This window comes from Mastigoproctus giganteus, chromosome 6, assembly GCF_048544385.1.
Source record: "Mastigoproctus giganteus isolate SK-2022 chromosome 6, ASM4854438v1, whole genome shotgun sequence".
Taxonomy (NCBI): Eukaryota; Metazoa; Arthropoda; class Arachnida; order Uropygi; family Thelyphonidae; genus Mastigoproctus; species Mastigoproctus giganteus.
In genome coordinates this window covers 38,717,563-38,733,279 of record NC_143580.1, presented here as the reverse complement: position 1 = coordinate 38,733,279, position 15,717 = coordinate 38,717,563, and positions in this window count along the sequence as shown.

Below are 15,717 nucleotides of genomic sequence, written 5' to 3'. Positions count from 1 at the left end.
GGTTATCTGTAGGAGACTGCTTGGCTGAAGTTGCCAGAGAACGTCCTCATATCAAACATTTAGGTTAAAAAAAAAAAAAAAAAAGATTAAATATCGTTAGGACATTAATTTAAATGAATCTGACATCACTTGGTAATACTAATAGTAGAACCTATAAATGGCGAGACTGTGTAGCAGAAGTGTTTATTATCCTGTATTTTATTCCTTCCCCGACCCATCTAAACAGTATTTGATATCACGTTAATTTATTTACCTTTTAATTTTGTAATGCGCAAAAGGGTTGGATTTTTAGTAAAAGAGTATGCAGACATAAAATTTGTGATTTTTAAAAATTAATTTTTAATCCTATGTTTTTATCATTACAAACAATCAAATAATGGATTTTAATATAAAAATAATCGCAAAAATGAGTTTCATCAGTGGACAAGAAATGCAAGGGTAGCTGTTGTTGTAGGGTTTTAGGAGCATCAGCGACTAAGGCAATATTGCTCAGTCTATACTGTCTGTAATTGCGTGTTCTGTGGTTGATTTTCTGTTTGCTGGACGAAAAACCCGAGTATCCGGAGAAAAAATCATGCTACCTGAGACCGACTAATTCAGTAACGTTGTGAAAAAAACCCATAAAAATTCCTCATGTCATCGACGGGACTCGAACTCAGGTCTTTTTTACTCGTTGGGGGAGGACAGCGCACCTACCAATTGTGCTACCCACAAGGGCGCAAGGGTAGCAACAAACTTCAAAACAACGAAATACCTTCAAGCATGTTGCGCAATTTTTATCTTTTTAAATAGCAGCATATTAAATAAAACTGAGAAAACAGTTTTGAAAATATATTTATTGATTCCAGTTTTAAAAACTTTTATGTGTGCTACATGTTATGACCAACGGTTCACGAATTGGCTGGGGTTTTTTCTCATGGTCTCACGCATGCGTTGTGGTGGCCTGTCGGTTAAATTATATTTATAATTTAGTATCTTGTTTACTTTCGGATCATTAGAATAATGTCTTATATGGATAAAAATTTAAACTTTTATCTATAAAAAAATACAACAATGTGGCTGAGTTAGTCGGTCTCACGCGAGGGTAGCATGGTTTTTCTCCCCGAAACTCTGGTTTTTAGTCCAACAAACAGAAAATCGACCACAGAACACACGCAATTTTTGGAGAGTATACATGGAGCAATATGGCCTTAGTTGCCGATGCTCCTAAAATCCTATTATAGCAACAACTATAAAAAAATGAAATTTTGAAATAAATTTTATCCTGTACAGACAAAAATTTAAAGCAGTCATGATTATCCATTTAGAAGAATTAATAAAGTTTAACAATTTTTGGGAAAGATTAACATGGTTATGGTTTTCCCCATTCTTTGTGTTCACCATATTTAGCTACCTGTGATTTATTCTTGTTCGCAAAACTGAATTTTTGTGACATTTCTTCAAAAGTCCAGTTAAAATCGAAAGTGGTACAGAAGGATTACCAACAAGGGCTGTAGAAATGCTTCTAATAGGTTGGACTTGCTGTGTCGTGTCACAGCTACTTGGGAGATAACAAAGCCTTCAACTCGGTTTCGTATAAAAGTTTAGAAGTTAAACTCAATATCTATGGCATACGTGAACAGCTGCTTAGCTAGCTTTAGAGTTATATTTACGATAAGCTATATTAAGTTTCTGTGAAGACGCTGTTTCCAATATCTTTTCTTTAACGAAGGGTGTCCCACAGGGCTCCTCCCTGGGCCCATTATTATTATTTTTTTTATTATGAAAACCCGAAACACGAGAGGTATTAAAAACTATAGAACTTAGTACCGTGCATGGGCTGAAGGTGGAAAAGATGAAAGAAGATATTTGTTGACATTAGATTTGAACTTCTGTAGATTGTAATTTTCAGGAAATATGTATGAAGGAAAGTTGTTTCAGAAAAACAGAAATTGAGCGAATAAATGAGGAAGGAAGAAAGTTGGTTCTGTGAGTTTGAAGTTGGGCAGTAAAAGGATATTGACTGGTTGAGGCACGCGTTCGAACTGCCTTGGAAGAGAGAGAGCGGGAATTATAGAAGCCAATTCAGAAGAAAGAACAGTGCCCATGGAAGTATCTATAGAAAAGGCATGCAGCAGAAACAGAGCGGCTATGCAGAGACTCTGTTACAGATGAGCTATTAATTAACCAATTTGTATGTCTAATGGTTAATTAATGACGTTATATATTTAATATATATCAATGATATAGCCATACATTTGGAGGCATCTCCTATTAAATTATTGTCATACACAGATGCTATTAAGCTCTATGTGGCTGCTTCCTCCGGTCTGCAGTGTCCGCTACTCAAACAGACACTCAACAAATTTCAATGAGCATGCGACAATAATCTAACTCTCAACGTATCAAAATATACTGTGGTAAAAAAAAAAAGTAAAGTAAATTGCAGCCATTATCAATCCACTGCAAGATGGAAGCCTCCTCAACAATTCATGCTGAGGGAAAAATGGACCATAATCTGCCACGCTGGTCCAGTGCGAGTTGGCAGATCGACCGTATTTAGCAGTACAGGGGCTTGAACCCCGGTCTACTCAAAGAGCGTGTGCCACTGCACTCCCGCTCCCGACCACTCGGCTACGGAGACCTAATACTGTGATAACCTATGCGTACCCCAGAAAGAAAAAAAGATTTTTCATTCTTACAAAATTAATAATAAATTCATTACACGTAAATCCCATAATAAGGACTTAAGGGTGTAGCTTTCCTCCAACGCCTCTTTTGTTCCTCATATTTTGGAAAGTTTCAAGAAAGCGTATAAGGTTCTTGTATTTATCAAGAGATTCTAAAACAAAAACTAACTATTTCATTAGGGTCACCCAGAAAGTTATTTTATCTACTGTGTCCATGTGTATTGTGTCTATAAATTGCATGTGTTCTCTGGTCAGTTTGCCAGTTTTGCTGGACGAAAAACCCGAGTTTCTGGGTTGGTGGGGGGAGGGTAAAACCTTTCTGTCCATGACTGAGACCGACTAACTCAGACACAGAGTGAAAAAAGTCCATAAAAGTTCCTCGCGTCATTGACGGAATTCGAATCTGGGCCTTTTCCACCCGGTGTGGGGAGGACGGTGACGATGCTGCGCAGACTAATCAAGAGATTCACTTATACGTTCAATAATGAATGTTCACTGGAATGTTCACCACGAGGCTTATAATTATAAAGATGACAGCAGTGGATTTGGCCACCGCCGCCCAACCAGAGTTTGATGAAAGTTTGCGCTTTTAAAAGCATTTTAGAGACTGTAGTGGCATGAATATCAGCTCCATCATCGTTATCCTCGTGGTAGCACAGTTGGTATAATCACCGTCTCTCCCACACCTTTGGAAGAAAACCAAGTTCGAATCTCGTGAATTTTTATGGGTCTTTTTCAGGCGAGGGAAGCAAGGTTTCCCTCCCGGAAACTCAGTTTTTTGCGTCCCACAAACAGCAAATCGATCATAGAACACACGCAACTTGCAGACATAATATATATGGTGCAAATGGCCTAAGTTGCTGATGCGCCTAAAATCTTACAACAACTACTGTCAGTGTTTTAAATTTCTGAGTGAGAACCCCTGGGTTTAACAGCTCTCTCTCTCTCTCTCTCTCTCTCTCTCTCTCTCTCTCTTTTGAAATAAAATCTGTGAAAAATTATAGACCCTATAGGAGGCAAAGTGCATATTAATTGTAAAATTGCAAGGTTTAAAACTTTAAATATCGACTTGATTAAGTCTTGGAAAAAGAGCTCCAAGGAAAAAATTTGATACTTTTCTAGCGTGTGATAACAGAAAAGTTGTTAGACCGCTGGGATCAGCGTTATTTTGTAGTGTGATAACAGTTTGAAATTGCAGAAGTAGGTCGTCAGCCTCCTCAAGGTTTATACTAATACTACTACTATACAAACATGGGATGGTTTTTCCCTTTACTTTTTCTTCAACAACTTTCTTTTTTCCCATTTCAAATGTTTTACCGACAGGCGTACTCTATTTTGTAATGAGATGTGATGCATCTAACGGTGTTTTTACTGTCTAAGAAACTTAATTTCTTTCTGTCTTTTTATATTCAAAATAAAGACGCAGCGATACAGTATATATTAATTAGTATTTTTAAAATCATGACTCGGCTTGTGCTTCCATTATTTTTATTGCTAATGGTGGTAGCAATGTTTTGATATTAATCTTTAAAGTTTATCCAGTAACGGATTAAGGTCGGTTGAGGCCTCGGGCCTCAACCGACCTTAATCCGTTATATTGGGTCCCTTAAAAAAAAGAGAGAGACAGGCAAAATAAAAATACATGTTAACCATTTTTTTTAAATAAATAAAAAATATTATGTACTATTAATGTTTTATTTCCAATAAAATTTGAATATAATATATGTATAATATAATTAATAATAGCATAATAATAGTTTTGAACTAATAGTTGAACATATTAGTTCAACTAATTTGTTGGGGTTTTGCGTATAAAGTAGGGGTTTTGAGTGGGCCCTTCAGAAGTCGGGGCCCAAGGCGCGCGCCCGATGCGCTCGCTGTTAAATCCGCCTCTGAGTTTATCTGCAAATTGTAGTGCTGACAACATATGAAAAATCATTAACGTAATCTTTTAAATGTTAATAAGATTCGAAATACATTCCTTATTCTGAATATTGCGAAAACTAGCTGAAAACCATAACTAGTTTAAACTTTCTTTCTTATAAGATTTTGCATATTTGGCATACAGAAGTTTTTAAGATTAGCACAAAAAACTTCAAACAGTTTATTAACGCATGACGTTTTGAATTAAAACGAAATAAAAAAGTTATAATTTCCATAAAATACATTAAAAATACATGAAATTTCCAAAAGGCAGACATTACTTTGTAACATACAGTATTTTTCACATAATTACTGTATATACATGCAATGAACGATTCGTTTCATGACCAAAATATGGCACTGATTTCACACAAGCTTACATATTGAAGTTGCCTCACTCCAGAGTGACGTAGCCTCTCCAGAACTGCATTTTATAAAGTAATTCAAGTTCATATTATTTAAATGGCATCGGAGCTTGTTCAAATCCTTATCTCCATTTGTCTGGAGAAGTGTATGTTCACTGGCCAATTTCCATGTTTTGCGAGATTAAAACTATCCCTCTGGTCCTCGATGGGAACCAAATCCAGACTTCTCCAAAGGTGTGGCAGACGGCTATGTACGAGCTGGATTACAACCACACTTTATAACGAATCTGGCAGTAGTTGTAGGATTTTAGGCGCATCATCGATTTACACCATATTGCTCCAGCATATATTATGTCTGTAAATTGCTTGTGTTGTGTGATCGATTTGCTGGACGAAAAACTTCAGTTTCCGGTTGGAAAAACCATGTTCACCTCGCCTGAGACCGACTCTCTCAGCTACATTGTGGAAAAATACCCATAAAAATTCCTCGCGTCATTGACAGAATTCGAACTCAGATAATTTCCACCCAGTGTGGGAAGTACAGTGATTATACCAACTGTGCTACCAACGAAGGCATTGAGGAAGGTTGGTTGCGGGTAGGATGTGCGTAAATTTGCCTTCAGCCAGAGGTGGTTGATTATTTGAAAAAAATCCCACCCATCTAGTGATGTAAGGGTGTGTAGTTTGAATAAATTCAAGGAAGAACCAAATAAATTGTTAGAGGGAATGGAAGTTTTTTTTTTTTTTTTGCTGTTTATAAATTTTCTGTTATACTCCGGGACAACCACACGGTCAGAGGAGTTCACAGTAGAGGGCGAGACACAGCACATCATTTAGCTTTCACGGGTTTGAACTCCGGTCACTCAAAGCACGTGTACTTATGCACCCTCGCGCCTGACCATGTGACTACCGCGACATATTACACCAAGCCTAGTTTTCGAGAGAGCAGAGCCCAGATTTTCGAGACAATAAAATGCACATCTTGCCCTTTATTCGTAGTCTTTGATCAGTTTTGGCATAAATTTGCCAGATAAAGTAGCATCGTCTGTCGTGCAATCACAGTTCAAATGTGCAATCACTGTTTTTGGGATACAAGTTCACCAGGCGCGTAGGCCTTACCAGACACATAGATATTTGTCTCCTGAAGATGTTGAGGTACTCCATAGTCGGTATATTAATTTTAAGAAGAAATATGTTAGGGCAATTGCCGCTAGAAAAAGAAAAAGGAAACTTGGTCCGATTTTGTTCCAAACTCTGGGAACGCTAACCCGTGGTGGCTATTATACAAAATTATGAAAAACAAACTTAAAACTAAAGAAGTCTTTGGAACTATTGTACATAATGGTGTCGAGACTAAAAACTGGTCTGAGTCTGTAAGCGTTATAGTTGGCAACTTGTTTCCGATTGATGACTCAGGTTATGCTGAAATTCATCGGGTATTTCAGAATTTCAGGTATTCGCCCTGCAAACTCCTTGTAGATATCTAAATATTATTCGGAACCATTTACTACTGCGGAGTTAGATACAGTTGTAAAGCAGATTAATATAAGAAAATTTTCGGGTATGTATATGCCTGAGAATATATTTATTGTGGAGACTGTAAAACTTAAACCGGAAATTCTAATACAGTTATTTAACAAATGCTTGGAGGAAGGGCACTTTCCGGAGTTCTGGAAAACTGCTCTTCTGAGATTGATTAAAAAGCTCAATAAACCTCTGGACGAGCTTAGATCTTATCGGCCAATTGCACTGCTGGCTAATTTGGGGGAAATTGTTGGAACGCCTAGTTGCCCCAAGGTTGAACTCTCTTTTCCTTGAAAAAGATCTTCTAGCATCCAAGCAATATGGTTTTTCTCCATGTCGGTCTTGTGAGGACGCCATTGTAGATTTTATTTGCCCTATTGAAAACGCTCCGTTGAAATATACATTGGCTATATACATAGACTTCGAGGATGCCTTTGATTCCCTTTGGTGGGACAGTGCCCTCGAACGGCTACATTCTGCAGAATGCCCTCAACAGTTATGTCTTCTTGTGAAGAGCTACTTCACAAACCGATTCGTCACAGTCAGATCGAACATAGCCTGATTCTACGTCAAATTTCTAGAGGGGTGTCCTCAGGGATCCATCTTAGGACCGTTATTCTGGAACGTGGTGTTACAGGACTGGATAAAGAGAACATTTGAAAATACCAAGATAATGGCTTACACTAAAGATCTAATAATACTTCTTAGCGGTAACTCAAGGTCTGCCTTGGAAGCATCAGCTAGAATAGTCCTACTAGACCTACATAATTGGACCCACGAAAATAAATTGAAGATAAGTCCTTCCAAGACCAAAATCATGTTTCTTGGGAGTAAACTTGACATATGGCGTGTAAAATTGGCAATGCTCAAATTCCTATAGTCACAGAAACTAAATTTCTGGAGTTATTATTGACCATAAATTGAATTTTGGGGCGCATTTGTCAAGCCTTTGGACAAGATTTAAACGCTTTGCCAATGCTATAGTTAGAGTTTTTCGAAATGAGTGGGCCTCTCTAGATGATCCTTGAGGCTCTGCTGTATAGCTGTTTTTGTCCCTGTGGTGGCCTATACTGCAGGGGCATGGTTTCATAGGGTCAAAATTGGAAGGTTTCAAGCTAAATTGATGACACTTTAGAGAATAATGTTACTAAGTGTTCTGAAAGAACACTTAGTAACACTATTCTCTAAAGTGCCGCACAGTTTGAACGGCCGCACTTCAGGTCCTGGCGGGTTTTCTGCTTCTCGACTTACACGTGATTTACAGAGCATTGAGTTACAGATTAAAACTTAAAATTCGCTCAGAACTTTTGGGAATCACAATTAATTTAGACTCGGATGTCAAACATGAACGGAAAAGAATTTGGGATGAACTAATAACCCTTTGGCAATTTACATGGGACACTTCATCAGTTGGCTGTGTACGAGAAAATTCTTCTTCCCCGAGTCCTAAACATTGATGAACAGAAAATGAATGTCTGGTTCAAGTACGTATATGTTTACTTCCTATTTGCTGACTGGTCACGGTTCGATGAACATGAAATTATATAATTTTTAGTTCTCAACAACAGATCTATATCAGTGTGGAGAGGTTGAACACTGGCAACATGTTCTATATTCATGTCCTAACTATACGGATTTTAGGCCAGACTTAGGAAAGCAGTGCCTAACCTTTCCACTGGTCAAGAGCTAGTGTTGGTGCAGAATTTTGATAATTACTGAGCGTGCAGTCTTTTGCAAAAGAAACGTTTATGAGAAGATTTGTACAGTCTCAGATTTTATTTTATTTTATTTTTTATTTTATTTTATTTTATTAATAGCAAGGTACACAACAGGTAACCATTAACAGTGTATCTGAGATCAGATCAATAAACATAATAACAATAATATGAAATCCAACAGGACGATAAACATTGATATAGATTCAAACAATAAAAGCATATGTACAAAAGAGGATTGTATTAAGTTAAGTTACCGGTAAAACAAGTAATAATTAATCCGTTAGAGAATAGAAAAATAATATAACAAATAATAAGCTACAATAATTAGATGTGAGCTAGTCACTTTGCAGTTTAAGAGAAGAGGCAAACTTGTGGATGGAGTTCATCAGTGATTGGGAGTTGTCAAAGAAGTCAATGAGAGAGTCATTAGCTGATTTGCTGATTCTGTTCAGTGGACTGAACTTCATAAAGTCCGTGTTGGCAGAGTCAAGGCGAAACGGTGTAAGGTTCCTGACTTGTCTACAGGGAGCATTGAAGTTTATTTTACTCAGGATATCAGATGCTTCATAAATTCCAGTGATTACTTTGGCTAGAAGGGCGAGGTCAGCAGTAACTCTTCTAGTGCACAGAGGCCTCAGATGAAAGTAATCACAGCGATTCATAATACACTGAGTGATAGAATAGAGGATTGCGATAGGTAAGGTAACGGACAAAATTTTTTTGCACTGCTTCAGTTTTGTTAATTAAAGTCTTTGTGTGAGGATTCCAGATGGGTGACCTGAATTCAAGGACAGCAATTATTCAAGATGACAGCAATTATTCACGCCTCTGGCCAGAACCCAACTTAATCTGCAATGTGGCGGTTAGGACGAATTGTTTGGCTGTCTTCCCCTGTTTATAGAACAATTGATTTTGCTGCTATGTTTGTCACAGCTTGTTCTAATGGTTTACACTTTGAGTGTCTGTGTAGCACAATGGTATCGTCACCGTCCTCCCCACACCGGGTGGAAAAGGCCCGGGTTCGAATCCCGTCGATGACTTGAGGAACTTTAATGGGTTTTTCTCACTCCGTGGCTGAGTTAGTCGGTCTCAGACGTAGATAGCAAGGTTTTATCCCCAGAAACTGGGGTTTTTCGTCCAGCAAACAAAAAATCGACCATAGAACACACGCAATTGACAGACATGACACAGCACGGCAGATGAATTTAATTATTCGTGTGGCCTAAATATAATAGTTTTGTACACTGAGTATATTTTGTACACTGAGCATTTGTAATTCCTATTGTTATGATCAATTAATATGTTTTTGAAAATAGTACCTAAAATGCTGGGAATAGCAGCAAGCTTATACAGCATCAGCCAAAAAAAAAAAAAAAAAAATCCTATTTCATCCATTTGATGGACTAGTTTGTCTAGTTCTGCCTTAAATTTATTTAGGCTGTCAGTTTCTACAACAAATGGAAGTTTGTTCCAGCAATCAACCACCCGCTGGCAATCAACAACGCCGCTGCATACAGAGTTCAATTGGTGAAGGAATATTTCGAAACTGAAGATATCCAACGACTGCCGTGATCAGCGTGATCGTCAGACCGAAATCTGATCGAACATGCGTGGGACTCCCATGCCTACAGTCACCTCTTCAGTAACTTGGTGAGCTAAGGTGGAAGAATGGGATTTGTTGCCACAGAATCTTATAGACACGCATCTATCGAGCATGGTTCGCAGCTGTCATGCCTATTTAGCCGTTGGAGGGAATTATACACCGTACTGATATATGTTACCATATTTTCGATCATCTTGTATCGATTTCTGTAATGTGACCTTTTTTGGCAATTCTTATAAAACCCCTATAAATGTCGCTTATATCTGTGCGAAGTTTCTCGCTGTCTCCTAATTTGATCGTTATTCTATGGTACACCACTGAGCAGTTGAGCAGTGTAGAAAAAGAGAAAAAAAGGGTTAGTTCAGCTAGGGATTGCCATTTCCGACCCATCAAGAAGACTTACCCTTATTGTGATACCAACATGATAAGTCTATTTTAATTATTTTTCCATGAATGTTTAATTTTTTCTTGCCGAAATATATACGAAGTTATTAAATTACATTTTATTATAATATTGGTGTTTTAATGCGTTTAAATGTTATTTTATTTATTTTTTTAATTTAATATATAGTTTATTTTATAATATTTTATATAAATATATTTTTAATTACTGTCCAGTGATATGCACAAAGTTACATATACTTAATGAAATTACTTTTGTTCTATTAAAATAAAAAAATTTGAGTTAAATTTAAAAAAAAAATAAAATTTTTTACTAATATGGTATTTAGTAATTATTTATTTATAATATTTGCTAATTTATAATTAATGTTTATTACACACCTTTACGGCAATTCATTTTTATAGAGATAAAACTGGGATCCTTACATTTCGAATTCTTTCTGGGAGTCTTTCAGAATACAGCTAAAACTTTTTTGATTCAGTCTCGTAATTGTATTGCTCATATCTTAACATAAAATGCTCTCTTTTTAGTTATCGTTTTTGCGTACAGATGGCAGCACTAATTTATCCACTCATATTATTAAACAAATACTGTACCAACTTTTATTTTCAAATATGTGTGGAGGTAGCCAAAAGGAACCTTGCCATTATATCTTATCTACAGAATTGCATTTTATCTAGGGTTACCATAACTAGGGTTATCTCTTCAGAGGATGGGCAGAGGAATGAGTATTTTTATTTTATTTATTTATTATTATTATTTTTTGAATTGATGGTATACAAGCTTGCCTCCTTGCATCATTTGCCCTACTAATACACTAATCCGGGAGAATATGGAAAATAAACATAATCCGTCCTGTATTTCCGGGTACAGAATAAAATTTTGTATCATTAAATAAATGAAGTTATAGTTATATTAATTAATAATTATCATTAATGAATTTATTATCAACATAAATTTGCACAAATAAAATAATTATTAAATTAGGACTCTCTTGGTGTTTTTTTTTTTTTTTTTGCAATGGTTTTAATGCTGATAGCAGAACAAACTTTGGCTTCACAAGTTCATTGGTATTGCACTAACAGATGTCATGGCCTGTTTTGTGGAAGGTTAACTGCCATTTGTTTCAAAGTAAAAACAATGATCAAATATTAGATTAAATTTGCCTTTTGACAATGTAATGCATTGATTAAAAAAAAAAAGATTGATGGTCCAATTGCACAGGTTTTGAACAAATGAGTTTGTTTGAAAACAATACATTACCACATTAGTGTCATCATTGACCATTTCGAGAAAAGTCAATGATGAGCCAAGGTCATCATTGTCCTTTCTGAATCGGTGTATAACGAATGAAGGTCATTATACACCGATGAGCCAAAATATTATGACCACCTACCTAATATGATGCTGGTCCTCCACATGTAGTAGCCAAAACAGCTCGTACCCGGCGAGGCATGGACGCTACAAGATTTCTAAATGTGTCTTGTGGTATTTGGTACCAACACGTAACCAGCACATCCTTTAACTCCTGTAAGGTCCGTGGTTGAGACAGCGCAGATCGGAGTTGCTGTTGCCAACACAAACCACAGATGCTCGATGGAATTGATGTCTGGGGAATTTGAAGGCAAGGGCAATACCTGGAAGTCTTCCTCTTGTTTCGCGAACCAGTCTCAAACAATCCGAGCGGTGTGGCATGGCGCATTATCCTGCTGAAAGACGGCACCGCCACCGCTACCTTTGCCCTGAAATAGTGTACCTGGTCAGCAGTGATGTTTAGGTACAAAGTATAAAGTGTGTTCAGGGTCAAACGGCACCAGGGATTTCTCCCACCTCCGCGAGTGTTCGCTGTATCGAGGGACAGTACTTTGTCAAGGCCAGAGATTTAAAAGTATTATTGTTTACGTAGGTGTAAAGTAAAGTGTAAAGTGTATTTAGGATTAGACGGCACCAGGGATTTCCCCCATCTCCGCATAGTTTACATTGTGGTTTGATACAGTTCACTGTAAAGGCCAGAGATTTAAAAGTGTGTGGATCTTGGAATGTGTGGTGTCATGTACCGTTGTTCTTCTGGCCATTTAGCCGCCAGACCTCTACTGAGACCCGACTTTGCCCGCACTTCGCCTCGTGGAGGTAGACCAGGTACCTAATAGTTTGTATTTACTCTGGCAGGCTTCGCAACCTAATTTCCTGAAATTTCAGTGGCTAGGACCTTTAAATCTATATATATACATATAGTGATTATTTAATAATCGATTGCATGGGGAGAGCGCTTGAACTCCGAGAGACCAAAATATGAGAGAAAAGTAATTTGGACAAAGTTAGATTTTGACGTGTGGGGCGTACGCTAGCGTGAAGATAGAGAGGGGAGGGAGACTGAAGGCTGGGGGGAGAAAGGCAGGAAGATAGGGTTAATAGTGAAGACGACCCCAATCAGATGTCAGTGGGACATGCCCATGTCCAACCGAAGAGAAAAGGAAGGGTGGTGAGGAGGGTACAGGAGGCATGTCAACCTCCCTGCCACCAGGGAGGCTAAAGTGGGCCAGACAAGGGAACTGGCACAGATCGCCAATAAGGCTCGGTGATAATATGCTTGCTATTTGGTCAAATATTTGGGTCGAGTCCGTGAGTCAAGTTCGTGGTTATCACATCGAGGTGTTTGGTCCAGTCCGTGATTGTCACATAGTAGCAATATGTCTGCTTTTGGTCAGTTCCTTGGGTCGAGTCCATGGGTGTTGCCTGTGGTTGCCACATCCAGGGTCTGGTCCAGCCCAATCAGTGTTTATCTTTCATGGGATGTGGTCCTAACCTAAATAGTTTGGTTCAGTTGGCTGATTGTCCGTCCATGGAAATTGTGTAGTGGTTTACATGGCCAGGTTATTCATGGTTGGTTTGGTAGATTCCGGTGATCTTTGATGGTTTCACAATACCATTGAGGGAGTTATCTTGGGTTTACGTTGGTTCTTTAGGTAGGTGGTAGACGTCAGAATGCCCAGTAGATGGATGACTGGACCCAGGGTACCCCAGCAGAACATCGCCCAAAGCATAACATCGCCGTCTGCCACCGGCTTGTTTTTGTCCCATGGTGCATCCAGGCGCCATCACTTCCCCAAGTAAATGATGCACACGTACCCGGCCATCAACATGGTGCAACAGGAAACTTGATTCATCTGACCAGTCGACCTTCTTCCAATCACTCAAGGTCCAGTTTCGATGCTCGCGTGCCCATTGTAGGTGCTGTCACCGGTCAACCGTGGTCAGCATGGGCACTTGGAGCAGCATGTGGCTCCATAGTCCCATTTTCAGCAGGGTTCGATGTATTGTGTATTGTGACACATTACTCCCGTCGCCAACGTGAGGTTTTCCCTCCTCGGATCACTTTCGGTAGGTACTAACCACGGCTGACCTTGAGCATGCCATTTCGGCTATGCTCTGATCCAGTCGTCTGGCCATTACAATTTCTCATTGTCAAACTCCCTTAGGTCTGCCGCCTTTCCCATCTGAAGAACAAGAGTAACATTGATTAACGGTGCACGGTATCAGGTGTTTTTTTCTACTGGGTCCCGATCCGCGCACGTGCCGTAGTTCACCTTCAGTTGCTTAGATTTGTATAACGACTCGCTGGTCATGTTTTGGCTCATCGGTTTATATCGCCTGATAATTTATACTCATTCCATGCATATTATCAGAATAGTGCTTTATATAACGTTATACATTTGATATTTTACTCAACACTTGGAAGTCCACTGTTCCATTCTCTTCAGGTATTGAATAATCACATTTTACACTTAAATCACACACGCACGCACCTTTTGTTACAACAATTAATTACCATATGGTTCCTTTTCGAATTTAAATTTGTCCTCGTGTTTGTGTGTGTGTTATCCAAGAATGAATGAGGATGGCATGAACATTTAGTTTACTAAACCCAGTTCAAGCCTTAATCACTTCAATTCAATCAGATCTTCTTCCGGATGACTAGTTCCTGGACTGCAATTTATTATACTGAAATCTTTATTTATAAGTCCATACTTTTGTGCCCGTGACTAATCTTGTTTCTTTTCTCAGCACCCGTTCAAACAAATCAACATTCTTCCTAAATGAGGTTTTCAAACCTGTATTGCAGTACTCAAGATAGAGCTTCACTGTTTCCGTAATCACATCTTTCCCTGCTGGAAAATTCTTCTGTATCATTTACAGAATCCCATGAGCTGTAACTTATCGGCACAGCTCATGTCGGACTGTGCCGTTACTCCTTGGGCTGTTTGATTTCAACGACTTTCAATTTTCCACCACTTGTATGTATGTTATTCTGGAATTATTTTTGCTCAAATGAATTACATTGTATTTTTAAGTGTAAAGTGCACTTTTCAGCCCGTCTGTCTGAGTTATATAGGTCTTGTTGGGGTTGGAGTGCCATACTCTACTATCATTTACCATCTTTCTCACCTTGGTATCAATTGCAAACTTAGATATTAAGCTTTATGTTTGCTTGCATAAATATACTAAATAAATATTGAAACCAGTAATGGACCAAAATAAGTATTACCGAATCCACTTGTAACATTAGTCCATGAAGGGGCTATTAATAACTACTTTTTATCTCTCCTTCCACTCCTATAGCTTCCCTTTAACTTTAGCAGTAGCCCTTGCTAGTAGCATAGTGGATATAATCAGTGTCCTTACACAGCGGTGGAAAAAGCCTAAGTTCAATTCCCGTCACTGGCGTGAGGAATTTTTATGAGCATTCTTCTTTACGTGGCTGAATTAGTCTTTCACAGGCGAGGATTGCAAGGTTTTCCTCTGAGAAAATTCTTTGCGGTTTTCGTCTAGGAAACCGAACCGAAAAACTCAAGAAATTACAGAAATAATATACTGACGTCTCATTGCTTTAATTGCTTTGCAGTTAACACACGCCTATCAGTAGGCACTTTCTCACCTGTCCCTTAATGTTACACTGCTCCAATTACACAGCAGTCTTCCATGTGCAATTGTGTCAAAAGTTTTCTTGAAATTCAGTGTATGACTCAGAATTATTTTTCTATCCAGTTCCTTTGTGATTACTTCATATTAGCTAATCAGACTGGCTGGACCTACCCTTTAAGGAATTCATGATTGGTGTGATTGTTGTATGTTCCTGTCAGGTTGGACCTGCATTACTTCTTTAATACTTCTTTTTTTTTTCATTGTTCAAATAGCAAATTGAATAAATGTAATTGGGTTAGGAGAGACATTTGTACATTTATTTGAGCTTACTCGAAATGAAGAAAACTGCACAGACGATTATGTTGTTAAATTTTGCTAATCATTTTAATATTACATTTATTAACATGAATACTGTCTGCTTTATCTAGAAGGATCTCTAAATCGCTATGGAGAAGTCAGTTAATATTTCTTCTGATATGTAGCCTTTTGTCTGGTCTCCTGGAGTGGGAAATATTTTGGTTCCAAAATTTTTGCCTGTTCCTCTTTCGTTGTATGTAATGAAGCCATGATGGACTCCAGTCCTCCATTT